The sequence below is a fragment of the Propithecus coquereli genome, unplaced genomic scaffold (genome assembly GCF_000956105.1).
Source record: "Propithecus coquereli isolate 6110/MARCELLA unplaced genomic scaffold, Pcoq_1.0 Scaffold227, whole genome shotgun sequence".
NCBI lineage: Eukaryota > Metazoa > Chordata > Mammalia > Primates > Indriidae > Propithecus > Propithecus coquereli.
In genome coordinates, this window is record NW_012147808.1 from 2,963,420 (window position 1) to 2,982,725 (window position 19,306).

General features: G+C 40.3%; 1 pseudogene; it reads left to right on the plus strand.

The window, feature by feature from the left end:
* Positions 1 to 19,306, plus strand: part of LOC105811029 — a 37,304-nt pseudogene that overhangs the window by 846 nt on the left and 17,152 nt on the right.

Consider the following 19,306-nt stretch of genomic DNA (forward strand, 5'->3'; position numbering starts at 1 on the left):
GCTCAGGAGTTTGAGGTTGCTGTGAGCTAAGGTGATGCCACAGCACTCTAGCCCATGTAACAGAGTGAGACTCCATCTTAAAAAAAAATTTTATTTAATATGGGGTTTCACTATGTTGCCCAGGCTGGCCTCAAACTCCTGGACTCAGGAGATCCTCCTGCTTCATCCTCCTGAGTAGCTGGGACTACAGGTGTGCACCACTGTCCCCAACTAGTTTTTCTTATTTTTTGTAGAGATGGGGTCTCACTATGTTGCCCAGGCTGGTCTTGAACTCTTGACGTCAAGTGATCCTTTCGCCTTGGCCTCCCAGAGTGCTGGGATTACAATCATGAGCCACTGCACCAGGCCATTATTGCTATTTTAAGCCACTAAAATTTTGGGTAGTTTGTTAGGCAGCAATATATACCAGGAACATTTTTTTCCCTTCACACTTTTCTTTGTACAGCCTTCAACGTTTCGTTCTTAAATCACTGAAACAACTCCCTAATTGATCTTACTCTACTCTTGCTCTCCCTGCCTCTCCATTTTACAAATGTGCTATAAGGTAAATGTTCCTAAACACCAATTATACTGTGGTGTTTCTCCTTAAAAACTTTCAGAGGTTCTCTGTTGCCCTGACTTTCAAGGCCTTTCTCCCTATTCAACTTTATCTCCCTTCTTTGCAGGCCTGAAGGTCCTTGAGTGAGAAACACGTATTTGTCCCAATTGTACACTGCCTTCTTCATATTGTGGGAGCCTGACGAGTGCAAGTGGGATTTAGTCATATCTGGGCACGTCTGTCAAACTGGTGAGATTCGCATGCTGGAAACCTATTTTCAAGGGGACTGAAAAGAGTCTTGGGAAACAATTTTGCTTTAGGGGAGAGCGAACCCTGTAGCAATTCGATGCTATGGGACCTAGTTGCAGTGGAGGGATCATTTTGAGTACAATATGATTTGTTGCTCTCCCCAGCTGCCACTGGATTTGCATCTGAGGCCTTTGGAGAGCTGAGTGGAAGACTAAAAGGAAAAAGCGACCAAGTTCATTACAAATTCTATAAAACATTGAGGAGACAGCCACTATTCCCCTTGTGCAAATGACCCCAGGACAGTTTTGCCCATTTAAAGGCTCCAGCACATTGGAGGAGATGCCTTCTAGAAGTCTGTGGTGGCCAAAGGGATGGGGTAAGTACCTGGCAAGGACTCGTGTCCAATAGAGCAGGGGCGGTTTCCTAAAAAGACTGGAGCGTGGCACAGCAATTCTTACCTGGTAGAGTTACCCAGATTGCTTGGAAATGGATTGCTTCATGAGAAGGTTATTTCATGAACACAGACACCCCCTACGTACTCCCAGAAATGCTTGAGGGACTCTTTGGCGGAGATTGAAGCTGCCTGAGTGGGTGGGGGCAGAAGTTAGTGGAATTTGTTCATGTTTTTAATGTTACTGTACTTCCACCATGGGTTGGGGTAATTTGAGTTTTACTGTATTGAACTACTTCACTTGGATATGTTAGTCATGTTTTTATTAGAATTCTGTGTGCTTTATTATATGAGTTTTCTATCGCTGCTGTAATAAATTGCCTCAGATTTAGTGACTTAAACAAAATTTCTTATTTTACGTTTGTGTAGGTCAGAAGTCCAATGTGGGTCTCACTGGGTTAAAATTAAGGTGTCAGCAGGGCTGTGCTATTTCTGGAGACTCTAACGGAGAATGTCTTTTCTTCTCATTTCCAGCTTGCAGAGGCACCATATTCCTTGGCCCCCTTCCTCCATTTTCAAAGCCAGCAATATTACATCTCTCCCCGACCTCAGCTGGAAAGGTTCCCTGCTTTTAAGGATTAATGTGATTAGGTCAGGCCCACCTGAATAATCCAGAGTAATTTCCCCATGTCTAGGTGCACAAACTTAATAACAAAGTTGCTATGAACTCTGACTTGTAAGGTAACATATTCACAGGCTCCAGGGAGTAGGACATGGACATCTTTGGGAGAGCCATTATTCTCCCCACGATGTTTATGATTTACTAAATATTTACATACATTCTACTTTTATCCTTACATTCTACTTATATCCTGTCAGGTAGATAGCTTTTCTGAAGGACTTGTTAACAATACAGTTTTTATCAGTTGTCACCACTCTAACCCACAGCTCAATCTTAGCATTACTCGTGAATAGGGACAACCAGGCATAAAGTGGTTCCTGGTGTGATACAAAATATAGGATGCAGACCGGGTGTGCTGGCTCACGCCTGTAATCCTAGCACTCTGGGAGGCCGAGGCGGGCGGATTGTTTGAGCTCAGGAGTTCGAGACCAGCCTGAGCAAGAGCAAGACCCCCCCCACCAACCTCTACTAAAAAAAATAGAAAGAAATTATCTGGACAACTAAAAATATATAGAAAAAATTAGCCAGGCACAGTGGCACATGCCTGCAGTCCCAGCTACTCAGGAGGCTGAGGCAGTAGGATTGCTTGAACCCAGGAGTTTGACGTTGCTGTGAGCTAGGCTGACGCCACAGCACTCACTCTAGCCAGGGCTACAGAGTGAGACTCTGTCTCAAAAAAAAAAAAAAATATAGGATGCAGCATCACCTGTAAGCCATTTTTAAACAGCTTTAAGTTATAATTCACATACCCTAAAGTTCACCCCTCTAAAGTGTACAATTCAGTGGTTTAAGTTTGTTCACATAGGTTTGCAACCATCATCACAATCAAATTTTAGAACATTTGTATCACCCCCCCCACCCAGAGAAACTCCGTACCCATTAGCAATCACTCCCCATTTCCCCTACTCAGCCCTTGGAAACTACCTACTTACCTACTTTATGTTTCTGTAGAGTTGCTTATTCTGGACATTTCATATAAATGGAATCATACATATGTGGTCATTTGTGTCTGGCTTCTTTAACTTAGCATAATGTTTTCAAGGTTTACCCATGTTGCAGCGTCAATCGGTACTTTATTCCTTTTTATGACTGAACAATGTTCTGTTGAATGGATATTCCATATATTATTTATACGTTCATCAGTTCTTGAACATTTGGTTTGTTTCCACTTTTTGGCTATAATAATAAAATAATATAATTATATTATAAATGTTAATATTACATAATAATAATGTTGCTGTGAACATATAAAATATTAATGCCAAAAATGTTTAATCCAGATTGTGATAGAATAGCCCTCCATGAACCTGTCTGTGTCCTAATCCTTGGAACCTGTGACCACACATGGCTAAAAAGACTTTGCACATGTGATTAAAATTAAGGATCTAGAAATGGGTAAATTATTCTGGATTATACAGGTGAGCCCAGACTAATCACACAGTCCTTGAAAGCAGAGACTGCTTCTCTGCTAAGATCAGAAAAAGAGATGTGAGGACAGAAGAAAGGTCAGAGGTATGTGACATTGCTGGCATTTAAGATGAAGAAAAGGGGCAGTGAGCCAAGGAGCGTGATTAGCCTCTGGAAGCTGGAAAAGGCAGAGAAATGGATTCTCCCCTAGGGCCCTGCTGACACCTTGACTTCTGCCCTTAGCTGAGAGGAGCTGCCTGTGGTTATGCCCCCTGCATCCAATGATGGGTCAGCATGGAAGTATAAAGGTCCAGCCCCCTTGCCTTGATCTAGAACAACTCTGAAGGACCGTCTGAACTCCGGAGCACTCTGTAGGATTGGCCAAGGCCTCTGTTGCTACTGCATTGCAGTTCAACTTCTCTCAGTTATGCCTCTCAGTTCCTTAGAGGTGCTCCCCAATAAACCTTGTGCATGTAAGACTCTTTCCTCAAGTCTGTTTTCTGGGGAATCTGACATCACACACACACCTTGCCTAAGGATGAGCAGCCAGCAGGGAACCAGCAGGGAAAGAGAATTTGGAAAAGGAAGGAGCTTAGGGAAGATCTATTCTAAATTCCAAAATTGATGATGAAATATTGGAAAGAACATCAGCTGGGCATTAGAAGGCTTGGATTTAAGTTCTAGCCCTGTCTCAGCTAGACCCTTGTCACTTGGCAAGCCACTCAACATCTCTGTGTCTCAGTTTCTTAGAATAGGATGATCTTCAAGCTCTCTTCTGGCACTAAAGCTCCAGGGTCGGTGGCCTAACAGCCAGAAACAATCTTCACCTTCATACCACCTTACATTCCAGGCTCTGAACTGAACCCATCTTGTGGGGATAGAAACTTCCCAGGACCAAGGACTAAGCATGACCTCCCTGAGTCAAAATTGACTTCTGGGTGCACACAACCTTTGGGCCAGTTATCTCATACTATGATCATTTCTTAGATGCTTGTATAGCACAATGCTTTCTATACACAGTATTTCCTCAATTCTTTAATGTATACTTTAAAACTTTTTCATGTTTGTAAACTAACAATGTGTCATGCAATCAATGTGCCTATTTAATGTAATCATGTTTATTCATTTTTTTTTCTCAGAGGCATCTTTCAGTTTCCTAGGAATCTAGGAATTACAGATTTTTTTTCTTTTTTTGTGACAGAGTTTCGCTCTGTTGCCCAGACTAGAGTGCCATGGCATCAGCCTAACTCACAGCAACCTCAAACTCCTGGGCTCTAGCGATCCTCCTGCCTTAGCCTCCTGAGTAGCTGGGACTACAGGCGTGGGACACCGCTCCCGGCTAATTTTTCTTTTCTTTTTTTCTCTTTTTTCTTTTGGTAGAGGTGAAGTCTCACTCTTGCTCAGGCTGGTCTTGAATTCCTGAGCTCAAGTGATCCTCCCGCCTCAGTCTCCCAGAGTACTAGGATTACAGGCATGAGCCACAGCCCAACCCGGAATTACAGTTTTTTGACAGCGAGCTCCTTTAGGTTTGGATCACTGTCTCATTCTTCTTATCTCTAAAATCCATAAGAGTTCTGGGAATTTAAAGGTACCTAGCAAATGTCTGAGGAATAACTAAGTGAATGAATAAATGCATATATGCATTTCTAGAAAATTTAAATACCTCTTGAACTATTACTATTCTGTGGTATGGTTGTAACATAAATTGAATCATATCGCCACCTAGTGGTTAGGTAGTGACTTCATTTAGAAACCATATGCAGAATGTTCCCAAGATGATCGTTTGTGCAGCAAGTTTTATTTACAGATATTTTCACAAGAAAAATACTTTTATCCTTGAAAACTATATTCTGAGAATGTCTTGGTTTGCCAGATCATCACTAATAGGTAATTATAAACGAACAACGTTGTAAATTGAACTTCAAAGCAGATTTCCTAACTTACTAGCTACCCCTTGAAAGAAGAATTTGCTGGTTTAAGTATGGGAAATGATGATAAATAAAGTTAAACATATATCTTTCCTGAAGAACTTTCCAGAGACATTATTATGATAGTACGCTTTGTGAAGCTGTAAGAAGACCACATGCATAATGTGTTTTCTAGACTCTTTGACGTACAGAATACTCTTTTCAAGGAGTAACTCATTGGACCATTGTTCTATGGGAATATATTTTGGGAAACCAGGCTTTACTGTTATTTTCTCCATATGTTAAAAATATCTATTAGAACACAGTGTTTTCCTGACTACAGAGCCTTCTTTTTCCTTCATATCCATGTTTTAGACATGGCGAATTCAAAGAATATCCTAATAAGTCAGTAGTAATACCTTACATTTTTATGGAGCTTAATTAATTTTTAGGTGATAATTTCCTTAATTGAAATTAGTATTATTTCACAGTGAACCCTTTTTATATAATCTACTTTCTTTTGGGTTCTAGGGACCCAAACATGTTGGACAACATTCTCCATTTAGACAGTGACTTTCAATAATTGCCGTTAGTGCTAGCAGCAATGACTTGGGATACAACAATGCCAAAGACTTAAGCTTTTCTATTTCTTTAGGTTTTATATATTGCCATTTATCTGTATGTTGCTGTATTAATCATAGCAACTAAATTTCAAATTCTTGGCAGGATCCCCATTTGTCTCTTATTTATTCTTTTAGTCTTAATTGCACACCTACCATGTGCTAGGCGTTGGGGTTATAAAAATCCCTGAGGGGTGGGTGTGAGGTGGCTTGCACCTGTAATGCTAACACTTTGGGAGGCCAAGGCAGGAGGATTGCTTGAGGCCAGGAGTTTGAGACCATCCTGAGCAAGAGTGAGACCCCATCTCTACTAAAAATAGAAAAATTGGTTGGGCGTGGTGGTGTGAGCTTCTAGTCCCAGTTACGTGGGAGGCTGAGGCAGGAGGATCGCTTGAGCTCAGGAGTTTGAGGTTGCAGTGAGCTATGATGACACCACTGCATTCTAACCCTGGTGACAGAATGAGACTCTGTCTCAAAAAAAAAAAAAATCCCTCAGTATAGGAGCTCTATGCAGTTAGGGCCCTTGTCTACGTTGTCCTCTGTTATATCATCTGGTGTCTAGTATGGTGGCTAGCACTTACTGGGTGTTTACAAAGTATTTGTTGACAGAATAAAAATTTCACATTCCCTGCTTTTGAGATTCTCCCAGTTTAATGGAGAGACAAAGGAGAAATAGAGATAACAGTAAAATATGGTAGATATTATAAAAGAGATACGTCCAAAATGGAGAAAGAGAATTCCAGGCAAAAAGGCTTGAGGGCACAGGGCGAATGGGGTGAGGAGGGGCTGAGAAGGCTGGGGTCATACTGTAGAGAGCATTTCCTTTCTTGCTGAAGGGTTCGGATTTACTTAATGTCTTTCCTTACAACTCAGTGCTTAAAGTACTAAGAAAATTCTTATTGGATATTTAGTATAAGAATTTTATTTTAACTTAGATCAAACCTTTGTAAATAGTTAAAAGATTTTTTGAAAATTTGATCGAACCTCAGTGTAGAGGGCTTTACCATGTGTGGGCCTGGGAGAACCTTCCTTAAAGAGAGTAAATTTCACTGTAAGGTTGGTAACTCATAGAGAATCCTGGATGACAGTGTAGGTACTTAATTGCCCTGACAGGGTGTCTAGAATTTTGAAATTCTCCCCAGGAAACCCCCAGAGCAGAGCCCTGCAGAAGAAATTTTGCATTTAAAAGCAAAATTGTGGAATAAGTGAAGTATGTCCGTGAGTTCTCACTTCCCTTTTCGGTATTCTTTCTACCCACTTAGGAAACCATCATGACTTCAGACACCAGGGCCTTCCAGTGGCCCCTGAAAGCCCAGAGTTCCCACCTAGACCTGACCCTTTTGTGCTTTGAGCTTATCCTTGGGGCCCATATACCCTAGGATTGTTTTCACCTCTCATGTAATGTTTTCCATAAATTTCAATATGTTGTGATTCATTACATAATTAATTAAATATTACTTTTATATCTTTGTAAGAGCTTGCACACAATTTAATTCACAAAATCAGGAAAGAATCCTTGCTTGAACCATATGTCCTGAGTTTTGCTTCAAAAAATATAAGTGCTTACCATGTGAGGACACAAAGCTGAAAAAACAAACAAACAAACAAACAAAACCAAAAAAATATAAGTTCTGTTCCTATCTAAACTAGCTCTGGTATAATTGGACATGATCTGACATTACGGTAATTCACACTGAGATGCCAATGACACATAAAAGCTCAATAATTTCCTATCCCAGAGGTTAGGGTATGGGCAACATACACTGCCTTAACAGATGGAGTGTTGCCACTCTTCCCTCTTTGGCTCATCTTGCTAATCAGTTGAGGGAGTCCTTTCCTACTGAGTCTCAATATAATTTTCAACACTGTGATTCAGATAGCTGCTATCAGTTAACTCGAATTGGCACATGATATATGTAATCTATTTACCATCTAATTCAAAGGAATGAAGCTCTAATGGTGGAATTGGAGGTATCAACAAGGAACCAGATGTATGAATAGCCTCAATAGGGGCAGTTAAGTCATCCCAGTAAAATGTAATAACTATTAACCTTAAAGACCAAGATCAAAGCCAATCCAGCTGGGCATGATGGCACACACCTGTAGTTCCAGCTACTTGGAAGGCTGAGGCAGGAGGATCGTTTGAGCCCAGGGGCTTGAGGCTGTAGTGTGCAATTATGGTGCCTGTGAATAGCCACATCACTCAAGCCTGGACAATATATCAAGACCCTGTCTCTAAAAAAAAAAAAAAAATCCAATTCAGTAAAAAGGTTTTATTTGCATGTGTAGAGCCCAGGACTGCTTTCTCATGTAAAAGCACACAGTACAATTGAGAAGCTAGAGATTCAGATTTTGGAGTATAGATTCTCATTTATATCAAGACTCTCTTGGGGTTGCACCTGCTTCAAAATCTCCCTTCTCATTTTGTCCTGTCTTAAAACCTTGGGGCCGTCACTTCCTTTGTTGCTGCACAATCATGGGCAGTGCCAATCAACCTGCCCACACCTTTATGTCTTCCTTTGCAACATAATGATGACAGTAAATATCAATTGAGAGATTTTTGCAATCTGTTTCTTTCCTTTCATCTGCTCTTGAGAGTTAACATTTCTCCTGTTCTGCCCCTTCACAGAGTAAAGAGTTTCAAATCATAAAAATAGGAAGAGTTTTTAGAAGTATTACTCCTTCCTCATTTTGCCTGCCAAGTTTCAATTTGGTGCAGGTGCTGAAAGATGTTTATAGGCAAATAAAATAAGTCACTTCCATTTCTCAGAGCAAGGATTCTCAGTGACCTGAGTAGAGGGTTAGAACTTTGATTAGAGGCTCCAGTTTGAGGTCAAAGGCCAATGCTTTTCCAAATCCCAGACTTTAGTCTCATTTTATTAATAACTCACCTTTGTCATTACCTAAATCCTGCAAGAATGTCTGGAAATTAAGTAAGTCAAAATGTACAACTGCAATCTCAGGCCTGGCAAAGCTTCTATAGGCAACCACAGGTCCACACCCAGTGATTGTTTATATTTCTCTTGCATCCTCCAGGATCCTGCTTACGCACCAGTTTCTCTTGAGTAACGAAGAGTGGAGCCAAGTCAGTAACAGTAATGTTCCTCATCTGCCTCCTTGGGCTAGTCCTGACGCTGGCCTGGACAATGCCAGACTCAGGAACTATTTGTTTCTGAATTCCAGCCAAGAAGTCTAACAATTCTCTCCCTTCCTTTCCATTGCCCTCTTCTTCCTTACTAATGCCAAGTCTGGGATTTTCCTTGTCTGGAGACCATAGGGGCAAGGAAATGAACTTTCTTGGGATAAAACAGACCACTTAATAGAAAATATGTCCTTTGTTCTCATTCAAATACCTTTTCCTTAAATGATATTTCTGTCTAAGGCTTCCGCAGATAGCTACTTCTGCACTAGTTACTTAATTTTTCCTAGGTCCCTGTCAAAAAACTAAGAAATAGGTGTTGGAATTCTGAATTTTCTGATTGGAAAGCAATAGCTTAGAAAGAAAAAATGAGGCCAGGTGTGGTGGCTCATACCTGTAATCCTAGCACTTTGGGAGACCAAGGTTGGAGGATCACTTGGGGAAAGGAGTTTGAGGGCAGCCTAGGCAACATAGTGAGACTCTATCTCTACAAAAATTTAAAAAATTGGCCATGCATGCTAGTGCATGCTTGTAGTCTCAGCTACTTGGGAGGCTGAGGCAGGAGGATCTCTTGAGCCCATGAGTTTGAGGTTGCAGTGAGCTGTGATGATGCCACTGTACTGTAGCCCAGGCGACAGAAGGAGACCCTGTCTCAAAAAAAGAAAAAATGACTCGCCCAGGCATTTAGTCAAGCAATTCTATTAAGGATGTCTGAATCCATTCTTTAAACTTATTTAAAAATCCTTTTAACTCCCAGCAACCTTGTCCAAAACAAAGGAAGCAAACCCTTGTAATTACCTACAGAAAATAGAAGGATGCAGGTCTGGTTGTTGATCACAGATTCTACCACAGGCCAGAAAATTTTACTTCATTTGGCCAAACCCCGGGGCAGTTCAATAGAGATTACAGTCAACAGGAATATGGGTTCCACTTCCCACTGTTAACTAGCTGCTCGACTTTGGGCAAGTCACTTTAGTTCTCCGGGCCTCAGTTTGCTCATCTGTAAAATGAGGCAGTTGGGCTTCATACTCTCTTAGGTTCCTTCTATCTTCAGCACGCTACAACTAGGAAAATGCTAGACATAGGTGAAAACATCTTTAAAAAGTCAGCAAAACATCTATAACACTTTAAAAGAATAATCTCTGGTGGATAAAAATGTGTTTACAGTTTGACTCAGCAATTTCACCCTTGGGGTTTTATCCTAAGGAAACAGTCAGAGATATGCTTCAAGATACAAGAATGACTATCATGGTGTTTGGTTGTTTTTTTTTTTTTCAAAATAAATTTTTAATTTTAGAAAAGTTTTAAATTTACAAAGAAGTTTCAAAGATACCGTGGAGAGTTCCTCTAAGCTCCATCTACTCTCCCTCCCCATTTCCCCTGTGGTTAACAGCTGATATTAGAATGATACATTGGTCACAACTGCTGAACCAGTACTGACATAATATGACTAACTAAAACCCATACTTTCTTCTTATTTCCTTACTTTTTACCAAATGTCCTTTTTCTGTTTCAGGATTCTATCTAGGACACTGTGTTACATTTAGTTGTCATGTCTCCTTAGGTTCCTCAGGACTGTGGGAGTTTCTCAGATTTTCCTTGTTTTTGATGACTTTGACAGTTTTAAGAAGTACTGGTTAGGTATTTTGTAGAATGTCTCTCTGGATTTGTCTAATTAAAAAAAAAATCATGATTAGACTGGGGTTATGGGAGGAAGACCACAGAGGTAAAGTGCCATTCTTGTCACATCATATCAGGGGTACATGCTGTCTACGTGACTTTTCATCAATGATATTAAGCTTGTTACATAGTGGAGGTAGTGTTTGCCAGATATCACTTTGCTATGTGTGTGTGAGTGTATATAAAACTCTATTTTTTTTTTTTTTTTTTTGAGACAGGGTCTCACTCTGTTGCCCAGGACAGAGTGCAGTGGCCTCATCATAACTCAACTGCAGCCTCAAACTTCTGGGCTCAAACGATCCTACCTCAGCCTCCCGAGTAGCTGGGATTACAGGCACATGCTAGCTCACCCAGCTAATTTTTTTTTTTTTTTTTTGTAATTTTTGTAGAGACAGGGTCTTGCTCTTGCTCAGGCTGGCCTCAAGCGATCCTCCCACCTCGTCTTCCCAGAGTGCTAGGATTACAGGTGTGAGCCACCACGCCCACCTGTGCTATATTTTTAATAAGAAAAGTTCTCAAACAAGCTGGAGGTCAATAATAGGAGTGTAAACTCCACGAGGGCAGGAACTTTGCCTGTTTCACTGACTACTGTGCACCTAGTGCCAAGCACAGTTTGACACACAGTAGGTGTTAATTAATAGAATTTGTTGAATAAAAAGGAGGTGAGTTTAATAAATTAACTTATATAATATGATGGAATACTAGCAGTCATCATAAATATTTGGTGATATGGAAAAATGTAAATGATATATTGTTCAGTGAACAAAACATTAGAAAGCAATTTCTGTACATCCAATTTTCTATAAAGTGTATGTGCATGCGAGCACATACAAGCATAGGTGTGTGTAGAAAAAGAACTAGGAGAATTTTGTCAACATGTTAACAGTGGTCATTGGTATTGCTGGAAGGAAGGATTACAGGAGATTTTTATTTTCTTCCTTGTTCAGTGTTATAAAAAATTTTAACAATGAAAAGGAATTACTTTTGAAATTAGAAAAAATGCAACAAAAATGGAGAAAAATTTTAACCTTCAAAAAGATTCTTGAGCAAGGAAAACACATGTTCCAATACAATGCCCAGCAACCAAATTATTTAGCCGTGTATTGGTATCTGTGAAGGAACTGAAATCAGTGGTGCAGTGCAGAGAGGGTGTTGTCCTCAAAATTCTGCAGTTTCTAGGAAACAGGGTACACCAGGCACCATCTGTTTCTGATTTAGAGCATTAGCGTCTCAAGATCATGAGCTGTGTCTTTGTTACTCTCATAGTAAATTGTTTAAAGTTAAAAAGGAAAAAAAGAGTACAGAGCAAAACCAAATGCACAGGATGCCAGAGTGAATGGCATTATTGTATCATTTGCTTTCTCTTCCCTGGGGCTCTGCATTTTAAAAACACATGTTGCGGTTTTTCTATGATTATCTTTCCACTTCCTGTGTTGTATCTCCCTTACTGTAAATATCCTTTTGTATAGTCATGCTTTTCTTTCCTTGTGTCTTGCATGTGTGTCTTTCTCAATATTCACTATCTTTCTCCAGCCTTCCACTGTGTATTTTTCCTAATACTAATTTGTATGAGTCCATTGGTGTGTTTTTTTGTTTGCTTTTTTGTTGTTGTTGTTTGTTTGTTTGTTTTGAGACAGAGTCTCGCTCTGTCTCCCCAAGTAGACTACAGTGGTATCATCGTAGCTCACTGCAACCTCAAACTCCCGGGCTTAAGCAATCCTTTTGTCTCAGCCTCCCAAGTAGTGGGGACTACAGGCGTGAGCCACTACGCCTGGCTGATTTTTCTATTTTTGGTAGAGATGGGAGCTTGCTCTTGCTAAGGCTGGTCTTGACCTCCTGAGCTGAAGCAGTCCTCCGGCCTCAGCCTCCCAGAGCGCTAGTATTACAGGCGTGAGCTGTATCTGCATGCGCCTGGCCCCAGTGGTGTTTTTATTCTCCAATGAGAATTTTAGAACCCTGGTTCTGAATCCTAGTTCCATCTTTTATTAACCATGTGATCTGGGGAAAATTATATAACTTCTCTGCATTTTCGCCTCTGAAGATGAGGACAATATTATGTACCCACTGGGAGTATTGCAAGGATTAAATGAGATTTAATATAAATACATAGAGGATCTATCCTAGTGCTAGGCACAAATCAGGCACTTAACCTTTGTTATCCTTTACTTCCCTCTCTCCTATGTGTCCTCTAATACTGCGTCTCATGTTATCTTTCTAAAACACCAAGACAACTGAAGGATCAAGTCTAAACTTAGCAGGCTTTCAGGGTCATCCTCGAATGAGCCCCAACCCATCTTTGTGGTCTCACTACCTTCCTGGCACATTCCATATACACATAATCCCCAGCCACACCAAATTACTAGCTCTTGCCTAAATGCATGTTATTGTTTCTTCTCTCCTTGGCTTTACAAGTGCTATTTTCCTGTATCTAGAAGTCTTTCCCATGCCTACCTGACAAACTTCTTTGTGAAGCCTTCTCTGATAGTTTGAGGCTACTGTCCCCCTCTCTGACCACAGTAATTTGTTTAGACCTCTATGAATATATGAATGTAGTTCCTTATTTAAGTGTCTATACCATTCACTTATGTATTTGACATATAGTTATCCAGCTGCTACTATGTGCCAGGCACTGGGAATGCAGCCTCTAGTGAAATTGTGAGATTCCATAAGGACAGGGGTCCTGTCTTATTTTTACCCCGGTGCTTAGCACTGGGGAAAAGCAAGCACTCGATATTTGTTTGTTGAATGTTGGGTGAAATGAGAACACTTCTTTTTCAATAGTCAAACTGAAAATCATAATGCTACCAAACATTTCCTCAAAGATAAAGGACACATACTTTCTTTTGCATGTAACATATTGTTGTGCTTATTAACAATTCCAGGGGGCTTAGAAATATTCCTTTGCTTTGAGTGTTCTCCATCTGGAAGAGTTTAGCTAATTAAACCAAAGACTGCAGATGAGTTGGCCCCATTTATCTCCAATGGATGAAATCCTTTTTTCTCCAGAGGATTCCTCAGACAAATATCAGAGGTCGTTGTTATTTTTAGTAACATATAGTTTTGAAAGTCTTAAAAATTTGTTTTAAATTTCTAAATTTGGGAAAACATGCTTGAAAAAGTTTATTTTTAATTTAAATTTACTAGTGAACTTTAGTGTACATGGAAGCATTGGTTTCAACTCTAAATGATGCCAAATTACCATGCTGGAGACTAAATTAGTAATTTACAAAAGGGAAATTAGAAAAAAAATGCTCTTTCCCTTTTTTTGGGGGGGGCTAAGTATAGATTCCGGTTGGTGATGGTATTCTGTGCAGATTAAATGGTGATTCAGAGAAAGCTATTATTATCCTTCTTTTTTAGGGGTTTTAAAATTTTTCTTCATTAATATTTGTCAACATTTTTGAGCTTTCATTCTCATCACCCACTTCCCTTCTCCATTCTCTCCTAATGTGTAGAAACACAAGGGCCCTGTTTTCTTGGATTTATTTGAATCCCCCTTTGTATATTTCATAGGACAATTATGAAAATTCATGTGCCAATTACATGATGATTTCTTTGAGCTTCAGAATGAAAACACTGTATAACTCCAAATTAATATAGGTTAAATAATGGCTATAATAGCTGAGTTTTACTGCTGTAAATTTAATTATTCAGCTAAGGTTAACTTTTTTTTCTCTAGATGGAAATAATTTGTCCATCTCCTCGGTTATATCATGAGATTTAAGTTGATGGGCCCTCACAGGAAGGAGCTAAGTCAGGTTTTAGTGAAAGAGATAGTATGTGAAATGGGATAGTGAATAAAGCAAATCTTATGTCCAACACTGCCATGTTTGCTAGGCAGTGTCCCAGCACGCACAACTGGCTCAACTGAATGTCATTAAAAGCTAAAAAACACAAAGGTTGGGTTAGAGTGAGGGTTAGCTAAGCAGAACACAGAGGATTTTTAGGGTAATGAAACTACTCTGTATGATACTTTAATGGTGGATACATGTCATTATACAATTGTCAAAACCCATAGAATATACAACACTAAGAGTGAACCTAAAGGTAAACTATGGATTTTGGATGATGATGTGTCAGTGTAGGTTCATACTTGTAACAAATGTACCACTCTGGTACACAATGTTGATAGTGGGGGAGATTGTGTGTGGTGGGGCGGGGGGACAAGGGGATGTATGGAAAATCTCTATACCTTCTGCTCAATTTGGTTGTGAACCTAGAACTTCTCTGAAAAATAAAGTCTATTAAAAAAAGAAGCTGAAAAGTAACAAAGACAGTGTGGGGCCAAAGAACCCACAGAAGTTCGTCTGGCTCCTTTGAAGTGAGGTCCTTTTTGAGTGCTCATCTGTGTCCCCACCTAGCCTCTTTCACATCCCTTCCTGGGGCAGTCCCTCAGCCTTTCTCAAGACTCTGTCCTCCTTTCCCTTTCCTCTTTGGGGAGACAAGGGCTGACCAGGGACCAGGGTTGGGGGTGGCTGTAGAACGCAGATCATTGAGTTCAATAAAATCAAATTCGTTCTTTGGTCATCATAGCCCCAAATAACAAATTTGATCAAATTCTTAGCTCATGAGTGATGTTTGACATTTTATAGTGCCTCAAAGGTCAGATAGCTGTCACCAGGTACTTTTCTCATTTCTATTTTTTATCCAAGGCTCCCACAGCATTTCCATGGAAGTCATTTTATCCATCCTTTGTCCCCTGATAGTGTCAGAGGGGGGTTAGTCACATTTTACAGCCGTGGGCAGAAATGCTTCTTCTAACTGTGCTTTGGTATTGTAAGAAAGGTCCATGAAATCCATCACTTTGCTTTGAGAAAGTTACTAGGACACTTCACTAGACTTCTTTGGGAGGATTCACAGGAGACACGTTAGTTCTAGAAGAGTTGCACTATACTTACGCAACTGGTGTGTTCGTTCTTTAGAGACACTATTTATTTTGTAACACGTTTCTCTCTTTATGTTGATTACCAGGAATCTCCGAGCCAACTTATACCATCTATGGTAAAGACTTGGTGACTTGCATCTTACCTCTATACTTTTACTTTCCCTTTGCTATATGTTTCTTATTTCAAATTTATTTTATCTTGTTATAGTGTAAATAGCCATTTTTGGAAAGGAAAATCCAGAGAAAAGTGAGCTCTTAAAGCTCCATTAATAGGATGTAGGCTTGCCACAAATTACCCACAGTACGATGGGGGTTGTGTCAGAAAATGCAATACTGGCCGGGCGTGGTGGCTTACGCCTGTAGTCCTAGCATTCTGGGAGGCCAAAGCGGATGGATTGTTTGAGCTCAGGAGTTCGAGACCAGCCTGAGCAAGAGCGAGACCCCGTCTCTACTAAAAATAGAAAAAAAAAATGGTCTGGACAACTAAAAATATATAGAAAAAATTAGCCGGACATGGTGGCGCATGAGCTCTGTAGTCCCAGCTACTGGGGAGGCTGAGGCAGGAGGGTTGCTTGAGCCCAGGAGTTTGAGGTTGCTCTGAGCTAGGCCGAGGCCAAGGCACTCTAGCCCGGGCAACAGAGTGAGACTCTGTCTCCAAAAAAAAAAAAAAAAATGCAATGCCCTTTTGGGGACCATGGCAATCCCTATGATATGGATAAATATAGCAATGGATATGTGGACTGCACCCAAGTCATGATGCCCAGGAATCACTGAATGAATGGTAAAGCAGGAATCTAGGAAGGTTTTTTTCTACTTGGTTGTTAATGAAGATTAGATTCTTCTACAGCAGAAAAACTCAAGTGACCCAAAGGAAGTGATTCACAGGGGACAAAACTACAGAGTGGTGACAGAAGGCTAAGATGGTGTCCCAGAGGGAAAGCAGGCACTGCCAAGCAGAAACTATAAAAAAAAAAAAAAAAGCATTTATTGAAAAGCAAGTATATAAGCTATCCAAACCAGGGTTACAAGCTTCCAGCAAAGTGGCTAGAATCTCTGCTGATGAATTGAAGGAAATTTGCAATAAGGAAAAATACACCCATCTGAAAAGAAATCCAGTTCATAAGGTCAGCCCAACCCAAAACAACATCAGTGAACAGGAATTTGGTTCACTGAACAATACCAATCTTAGCCCCACAGTGGCCAACTCATTCCTTTCCAAAGAGCACACAGTTCACACCTATTTTTATACTGAAAATTCTACAGAGAATCTTTGGAAAAAAATCCTGGACAGTCAGGAACCCTCAAAATATTTGGCTTTGTTCCCTTGTACAGTTGTGTGGTGGTTGGTATGTGTCCCTTTTTACTATGTTAGCAATTGCCAACTTCACTAAAGTGCCACAAATGGGGGAGGGAAACTCTGATTGCCTCCCACATGGAAGCTTTCTTAGGGGAAGGAGACAATGCCCATTATGATATTTTACATTTAAATACCAGCAAGTAAAAAATGCCCACAGGGTCTTACAAGGACAAATAAATAATACTCTTATAGATATGATGACCATAATATTAATAATTATAATAGCTCACATTTACATAATGTTTACTGTGTGCTAAGCATTATGGTAAGCATTTAGCATGTATTAACTCATTTTATTTGATCCTCACAATAATCTCCTTAAAGGTGGCCACATAAGGTAGCCACATACAGGCTTTACATTATCAATGTGTCTATACTTACATATCTCACTGTTATATACGAGGTCAAAATGTCCCTGAAGCCTGAATATTTACTACCCCCTTCAAATTCTTTGGGCAAGTGGGGTAAGGAGGTACCAGATCTACCATTCGTTGAATCCCTACTCTGTGTCCACCTCTATGTTAGGTGCACACATCCATCACAACCCTGAATCCTTACAACAACCCGCTGAAGTAGTTTGTATTATTAACTCCATTTCACATTTGTAGAACCTAACTTAGAATGGTTAAGTATGTTGCTGAAGGTTGCATAGCTAGCAAGTGGCAAAATTGGAATTTGAACCCAGATTTGTTGATCCCTAGATCTTATGTTCATAACCGCTATCCTATACTGTTACTCTGCTAGACTCCATTTGAGGGGCTATGTGTCCCAATTGCTTAAGGGTATAAGATCTTAAAATATGTTGGAACATCCAGTTTTTGAACTCTTCTAATTGGTCTTAAATCATGGAGTTGAGGGCATTTGCGGCTATTTTCATGGGAATAAACTTGAGTCCACCCAACAAGTAAGATGCACTGATTCCGCCATAAGAACCATTCAGTGGGACTGCAAATTAGTGCAACCTCTGTGGAAAAGAATTTGGAGATACCTCAAAGAGCTAAAAATAGAAATACCATTCGATCCAGCAATAGTACTATTAGGCATCTACCCAAAAGAGCAAAAGACATTCTATAATAAAGACATCTGCACCCGAATGTTTATAGCAGCACAATTCACTATTGTAAGGATGTGGAAACAACCCAATGCCTGTCAATTCATGAGTGGATTATTAAAATTTGGTATATGTATGCGATGAAACATTACTCAATTATAAGAAACGACAGTGATCTAGCACCTCTTATATTTCCCTAGATAGAGCTTGAGTGAATAATTATCTGAAGTGAGGTATCACAAGATCGGAAGAATGGGCTCCACATGTACTCGCCATCAAGTTGGCACTGACTGATCAGCACTATGGTGCTCACAAGGTAGTAATATTCTCCAGGGATTGGGGGGTTAGGGGGGTAAACTCACAACTGATGGACGCGATGAGCATTGTAGAGGGGAAGGGCATGTCTCCAATCCTCGCTTGGGCGAGGCAAAGACATAAAATGTAACCAAAATGTTTGTACCCTCAGAATATCCTGAAAAAAAAAAGAACCATTCTGATGAGGGCCATGCCCTAGAAGTCAGGTAGCTATGATACAGAAGAGCCTGGGCCTCTGATGACTTTGAGGAATAGAGCTGCCTTACCATTGAGGAAAATAAACTCTGGTTTGTTCAAACCACTCTATTGGGTCTTTGATACCTGTATGTAGCTATTAATAACATACCCTCTAAAAATTAAACAACTTGTTTTGATTACCTCCTACTCACCCATTTGGCCACCCCCTACAGTTCAGGGGATGGCCAAATACCTGACACCCGATGCTGGACAGATGAGATCCATAGAAGTTTATTAGTCACATAGACTCAGCCTTGGGGAGGAGCACCCTGCATCACACAGGACCACATGGGGGTTACACTCAGGAAGACAGTGAACTACCAGGGGTGGAGGAGGCAGGCTTTGTAGTATCAAGAGGATGAGATGCCCCTGGTTGCTAAGGAGGATGTGATTGGTTTGAGTGTAACTCAATTAAAAGTCTCAAATAGAAAAAAGAATGTGTTCATTAAATAAAAATTTAATCAGACAAGAAAATGGAACATTTCCTGCTTGTTCAAGCACTGAACAGGAAGACTCAGCCAACACACTTGTATGATTTCTGGTCCCAATGACTAGTCACCCTTGTTGTGGAATTGGATGCATCTTATTATCAGAGCTTGATGCCACTAAGCTTGAAGTCCTTGCTCTCCTCAACGAACACCTCTCATTCATACATTTCTGCATTCAACAGATTTATTCGATACTTAATTTTTATTTGCTGTGGCCCTACTGGGCACTGTGCTTAGGTACCAGGTGTGCTGGGGAGAACCAAAAGGACTGGCTGGTCCTTGATTTCATAAGGCTTCTTGTTTAGTCAAGAAGACAGATATAAAGCAATTAGAGAGGTCAGTTTACTCAGGGCTTTCCTC